Raw genomic sequence first — 7,147 nt, forward strand, 5'->3', positions numbered from 1 at the left:
GAGCTCCCGCCCCAGTTCACCTTGTGACCGTATCCAAAACAGGGCGAAAGAGAAGTAATTCCCCCACTGTCTTGTTAAAACAACTGTCCTGTATGGGGAGCTCAAGGACCGCTTCCAGTTGCTCCCTGTCAGACGCCTTGCTGACATCCTTCACCTATTAGGCGAATGCCTGCCCCAGAAAAAGGAGTTTGTCCGCCCTCACGTCCATCCAAGTTCTCCACGGGGGGGCGTCAGTTCTTCAGCCTGACTATTGCCGACAGATCAGGGGGGAATGCTGCCTCCCTGATCCACCCCTTCCCGTGCGTTGGGTGTTTTCATTAAGACCCAGTCCCTGAGCCTTCGTCTCCTGTCCTTCGGCGTGGAACCAATGGCCGGCCCCTTCTCCTTTTCAGCACTCTTGCCACCCGATTCACAGGCGACATCTCGCAACCACTCATCCACTTTTCCCTCAGAGCTGATGACATATGAGCGGTTTTGGTATTCAAACAGCAATCTGCACAGTTATCCCCATCTGTATCGGACCTTTTTTGCTTGTAGCCAGGTGGTGACTTTCTGGAGGCACCTGCGATTTGCCAAAGTATATGGTGAAAGGTCTTGGAACAGCGATGTGACGGAGCCACGGAATTCCACCTTTTCTGCCCTTCTAGCTGCCATCATTATTTCCTCTCTTTGCCGAAAGAAGTGGACTCTAGTCAGGACATCCGGAAGAAGGTTACACTTTTGCTGAATAGTGGACTATACCCGATGAGTCCTGTCCAGGATCAGTTCGTCAGAATCTCGCATTTTCAACAAAGTTTTGAAGAGATCGCGGACATAGTCAGGAAGCTCCTGATCCTGGACCTGCCTTGGGACTCTCCAAATCCGGATATTATTCCTCCTTGAGCGGTTTTCCAGATCCGCCTGTTTAGCCACCATTTCCTCCAGCCTGTCTTCCACATTCTGAACTCTTTTGGTAAGGTCCTCATTCTCCCACTCACAGACCAGGTTCTCCAGATCATCGACTCTAGTCTCAAGGCCGTTCAAATTAGAGCTTATGTCCGCGATGAACCGTGCCAAAGAGTCTTTTGAGGACTGGATCTCCGATGTTATTGCCTGCGTGATGTCCTGTTTAAGTGCCCTTAGCATACCCTCTAAATCGTGTCTAGATATGGCCGGATCAAGGGTTAGGTCAGACCCCTGCGAGGCATGAACCTCCGCCACGATCGACTCCATCTTCTGTGTTGCCGCTGTCAGAAAAGCTGTAATTTTACTCCCCCTGTTCTTGTTTCCTGTCTTGGGCATTGCCGAATGGAGGTTGCTCAGATCAATCAGGAGCCCGCCAGGGTTCCCTTGAGAGCTATGTCTGCGGATTGTAGCGCACTGAAGGTTGCCGTCCTTATAACACGTGAGCTAGGAATGCTGATATCTCCTCTCTCCCCTTAGCGCCTGCAGACACCCAGACCTTATTTGTCTCTCCAGCTCGGTTGCTGGTATTGTTCCACCAGGAGCTCGACCCCCCGACTGGGCGTCAGAGTATTGCCTTCGAACCCAGCGCTATAGCCAAGTGGCACCTTCACTCTCCTTCCCCGCAGCGCTCCCAATTTCAGGTGTGCTCCAGCACCGTTTGATCAAGGGCTCCCAGCCACGTATTTCAGGCTGTCTGTAGCTGTCCCCTACCAGCCAGCGGTTCGCGGGGGTGGTGCGCTCCAGCACAGCCCGCACCTCGCCTTCCCCCTGGCAGGCCGCTCCAGACCGTCCGCCTCGGCGCACACCAAACGCCCTCCTGCTTCAATTTCACTCGCTCCCCGAGCAGCCGACTCACAGGCTGCCTCGGGGCTCACAGGCACAGTCTCCCCTCTTCCTCCTGCGGACCTCTTAGCCGCCCGCCCGTCACCCGGGAAACCTGCCTTTCCGCTCCCGGCAGCCTGCGCTGTATCTAGCGGGCTCACAGCTCGCTGCGGGCTCAGCGTCCCTCTTACTGCTCCTCCTCCAACTCGCTCGCGCTCCACTCGGCACCCTCTGCAGCCTCAGCTCTCCCTCCGCCTGTACCTCGGGTGACGTCGCCAGGCAGCGGGGCGCAGGTCACTCGCCGGCCAGTCCTCGCCGCTCAGACCCTCATCCGGCTCTCGTCTCCCCTTCTCGGTTCCAGCGCCGAGTCTGGATACTACATCCCCAATGCGTCCGCCATCTTGCGTGCCTTAGGCTTCCCGGTATACCTCTCCAAACTTCGGAAAAATAGCTTCCAGGTACTCATAAACTCGAGACCAGGTCGCCGCAGCATTGCCAGGCACTCTCCATGTTTTCCATACATAAATTCAGGGGATTAGGGGCTTCAATTAACCTTCAAGTTGGTGCCCGTCCCGGAGCTTACAGCAGACACGTCCACATGGTGCCCTGCCTGGCCACGCCCCTCATGATCTCTTTTTCAAAATTAGTTAAGTCCTGCCTCTTTTGCCTGGAAATGTAATACCTCTCTACACCCATGAAACCTCAGTTAGAATGTTCCTGGCTCCTACAACCTCTTGCTGCTGAGCACTGGGGGCAACTTTGGTGGCCTATGCATAGCTGCCAAATTTCCCAGTCCTGTTTTTTTCTCATTGCATGCTGGGACGTGTAGTCCAATACTAATTTAATAGAAAACTACAGGTCCCAGCATGCAAAGGGAAAAATGAGGATTGGCTCGAGGTATCACACATGCATGCATACATGCATGCCAACAGTCCAAAGCACCTGAAAGCAGGGCGGGTCTTATGTAATATTTGGCATCCCATACCGTTCGGGTAACCCCTGTCTTCGGAAATCGCAAACCAAAGTAGAAGAGTTTTGAGCCTGCTCAATTAATAAAAGCTTATTAACACGCTGCAGTGGTGGCCTCGTACAGAGGCGCAACGATACCTACATTTCAGGGGGGAGCTAAGTGGTGATGGGAGGGGCCACTTCAGAAAATAGGCGGGGCAAACTTGCAGGCTCTGCCCCCACTGTTCTACCCCCCCATGGTCTGGTGTGGGGACCAACTATCAAATAGTATATTTTAAAGCAAAATATGCAGAAAGGCGATGGAAGTCTTTCTTGAAAGTAGCAGCTTTAAAGTTTTACTGCATTTGTTCAAGTACATTTTTCTGAACAAACACAGTAAAACTTTAACACCGCCAGTTTCAGGAAAGGCTTCCCTTACCTCTCTGCCTAATAAAATGCAAGAGCACACATCCAGAGGTGCACCTAGGCTAAAATGTAGGTGGGAGGTAACCCTTCAAATGTTGGGAGAGGCGTTTTGGTATTATTCTGGTACAGCTCCAGTTGCCCGGGAGGGACGCCACCAAGCTACCATAGGGTGAAATCGGCCAAATTCCTCACAGGCGGCTTTGAAGGGCAGCAGAAAATGACTTTTTACGTGCCGTCAGATTTTGCTTAGGCTTCTGTCAGATTTTGCTATTGCTACATCAATGACGCAACATAGGGTTACAATTGCTGAGGCACAGCTCCAGTTGCCCAGGAAGGACGGCACCAAGCTAACATAGGGTTAAATTGGCACAATTCCTCACAGGCTACTCTGCAGGGAATCAGAAAATTACTCTTTACGTGCCGTCAGATTTTGCTTAGGCTGTCGTCGGATTTTGCTTAGGATGCAGTCAGATTTTGCTATTGCTACCTAAATGAGGCAACATAGGTTTAAAAATGCTGAGGCACAGCTCCAGTTGCCCAGGAACGACAGCGCCAAGCTACCATAGGGTTAAATTGGAAAAATTCCTCAACAGGCGGCTTTCAGGGCTGGCAGATTTTGCTACCCTGCATTCAGATTTTGCTTTCGCCACATAGGGTTAAAATTGCCAACATAGGGTTAATGCTGCACTGCCCTGTACAACACAGGGTTAAAATTGATAACATGGGGTTAATACATAAATTGGGTAAAAATTGCTAAAATAGGGTTAATGCTGCAATGCCCTGCACAACATAGGGTTAAAATTGATAACAAGTGGTTAAACAAAAATTGGGTAACAATTGCTAACACAGGGTTTTAATGCTGTACTGCCCTGTATAACATAGGGCTGGCTACGAAAAGCACACTGCCAAAAAATGCTATAAGAAGCATTTTCTGAAGGGTAGCAAAATATGACTTTACATGTACTGTCAGATTTTGCTAGCGATTGCATTTTACGCATGCGCAGTAAGCAGGGAAAGCATTTTCCAACATTAACCGGCCCAACCAGGGCCATTTTAAGCACTTTTGGAGCCCTGGGCATGGACATCTTTGGGGCCCCCCTCCAGCAAACCAAAGGAATTAAGCAATCAAGAATACTGGTTGCGCCCCCAACCCCCACCCGTCGCGCTCTCAACCTACAGGTTGTTATGCTGTCTCGCAGCATAATAAGCATGTTTACTCCCTTTAAGTCCCCTTACCCTCTTCATTGTTGCTCTAATCAGAATAATAAACAAGTAGCATTTGAAGACCAACACATTACCAAACATGACCATTTTCAAACAAAATATTATAGAAGGGTGTTATGTAAAATGGGAATGATTCTAGCTTCTTTCTCACCATCATCAAGGGACGTATACAAGTATCAGCATACCAATCAATGTGATTTAACAAATTTAATCTGGGTTGGTCTTTTGTATTTTAAAGCTTTAAATGCTTCCAAAATAATGGCTTTTGACATTTTCATTTATAAACGTGCATAAAACCGTTTGACTTTTACCAAAAAGCAAACCGTTTCTTGTGTCAAACAAGCAGACCTTACAATATGCTTGCCTGAGGCCTGCAACATCTGGTCCGCTCTCTTCCGTCTACCAGCCCTTCCACCCAAATGGCCTACATAAGAAGAAAGATCAAGTAATGGGCTAAACGATACCAGCAGCATACAAGAAGGTAAACCTCACAGATGACAGCACAGTAATGAAAGATATATTGGATGATTTGGCCAGGATCACTGTATCGTCTGCTGGCAAATCCAGGATACAAGCATCAATGCTTTCATTCCATAGCCTTGAATTTGGATACTTATTCACCTCTTGGACTAACAGTTTATGCCATCATTGGAGACGATTGCCTAGGTTTTACAACACCCCATCTGAACAAACCAATTTCTAGACCATCACCGTACGGATAATATGTTAGTTTTTATAGCAACCCCTATCTGGTGCAGGTACATTGCTGATAATAGCAGATTGTGTTCTACAAAACCAAGTACACATGCAAGCAGGTTTATAAACTTCAGACAAATGAAAGGCTCAGCCAGCCTTGCTGGAATGTGATATTCTAATTTTGCATATCAACACATATCTCTGCAATAGGTACTTCTCAAACTGAGCTAACTTCTGAACCATTGTGGCACTCAATTTATTAATATGCATTCCACCTTTGCCTATTGCACATGATAAACATAATTCCCACAGAAAGGAAAGAATGCTACAGAGGTGAGCCCTAATGAACACATAAACTATGTATACAAACGTGAACACAGAAAGCAATACATGATGCATTGATCAAGGCAGAATATACTTGTCAAAACAGAAAGGCAATGGGTGTAGAGCCTCAGCAGCACCCCATGAAATCTCCTTACTTGTGCTATTTAAAACTGGTGAACAATGGAATCTTACTTCTTCAGATCAGGCAGCCCTGTGGGGACCCCTCCAAGGTGGGGGCATTGGGCTAGTAGTAGTGCACTTTTGCCCTCCCATAGAAACGTCTCTGGGCCCAACCTAACACAGCACGTTGGAGCCTCGTAGCTTAGCTATGAAGCTGAGCCTCGTAGCTTAGCTATGAAGCGGAGTATAGTTAGCAATGCGGTCTACTTGCAGATGTTATCCAGGCCACAAACGCGCAGCCGAGCCACAAGAAACACACCCACCCGTTTAGGCAGCCAACTCATAGATAGCATTTTAGCACTTACCTTTCTCTTTAAATGCCACAATGGTGACGGACATCCGCAGGCTGGGTACTCTTCAAACGTCACTCGCTGGGCATCAAATCGCAGCACAGGTACTGCTGGGAGATGTAGTTTCCAGTGTTATGTAATATTTGGTATCCCATAACGATCCGGTATCCCGTAGTCTTCGGTTGTCTTCGGCTCCTCTCTGATTGGCTGCATTAAGCCTTAGCCCCGCCTCCGTGAGTCTGAGCACCGGTCACTCTGCTGAGCTGTCACAGACAGAAGCAGCAGAGTACGAGCGCGCTGCCTCCGTTATAGCCATAGATCAACATATTCTGAGAGAAAGCTTTGCATTAAAATGCGAGGCTGCCTCTTAGGAAGCCGTTGATGTATTGCTTTCTCTTAGAATAATAAACAGTGTTTAATCTATACCCACAACGGAACGAAACTCGGCATTTCATAAACTGTAACTTGTCATTAAAATACGAGGTTTCGACTGAGGAAGCCATTAATGACTCGTTACAGTTCATGCAATGTCGAGCTGCGCTCCGTCGTGGTATTGACAAGTTACAACTTATGAAATGTTTAAGGCTCGCAATACTATAGATTCTCTCCTAGTGATGAAGAATATCCTATTCTCCATTCAGGGCAGTGTCCAGCATTTGTTTGGGGGTGTGGGGTGGGGGTCGGGGAGGTGTCACGATAAAAGGCATGCTACTTTCACCCCAGATGCAGTGCGCACCATATGGTCTCATTCATGCCCACAAACCGCCCACCCCCGCCCCAATCTACTTTGGCAGACGGCATTTTAGCACAACAAAAAAATAAGACTGCAGAATCATTGCACATGCAGGGAACTCATCTATTAGAGCTTTGTCCAGGCGCTCAGGGGCAACATACATACAAACCTCTTAATTTGCATATGAATTGCATCAGCAGAAACTACTTCACAGAAAACAACATCAGCAGGAGCATCATCAGTCTTTGATACTAGGATACACCATGGAAGTGACTTTAGAATAAGTTGCCATAAGTACTGCAAGTGTCAAATTATTTTGTGGTGCAAAATACCTAAATTGCACTATTGTTATATATGGAGCAACTCTATAGTCAGTTTTTTTTCTCGAAAAACAGCATAATATAGTAACACGTAAGCTTTGAAGTGAATCACAGACCTGCAGATAAGACACAGTGTGGTGATCTGCCCAGGATCACACACTTGGGTTACATGGTGAAACCGGGATGTTGACAATTTAAGCAGGTTTAGTTTATATAGATATATATTAAGGTTTCCCTTT

General features: G+C 47.7%; 1 protein-coding gene across 7 annotated transcripts in view; it reads right to left on the minus strand.

Annotated features, from left to right (window-relative positions):
• CLDND1 (claudin domain containing 1) overlaps positions 1-6,029 on the minus strand; it is a 275,231-nt gene extending 269,202 nt beyond the window's left edge. For 2 of the 7 annotated variants that reach the window (XM_069628981.1, XM_069628976.1), the window contains exon 1: positions 5,871-6,029. The gene's annotated coding sequence lies outside the window, so the exon portion shown is untranslated. The other 5 variants (XM_069628977.1, XM_069628979.1, XM_069628978.1 and 2 more) reach the window with 5 other exon arrangements.
• Between the last annotated feature and the right edge of the window lie 1,118 nt (positions 6,030-7,147).

This window comes from Ambystoma mexicanum, chromosome 12, assembly GCF_040938575.1.
Source record: "Ambystoma mexicanum isolate Mex_15411 chromosome 12, UKY_AmexF1_1, whole genome shotgun sequence".
Lineage (NCBI taxonomy): Eukaryota > Metazoa > Chordata > Amphibia > Caudata > Ambystomatidae > Ambystoma > Ambystoma mexicanum.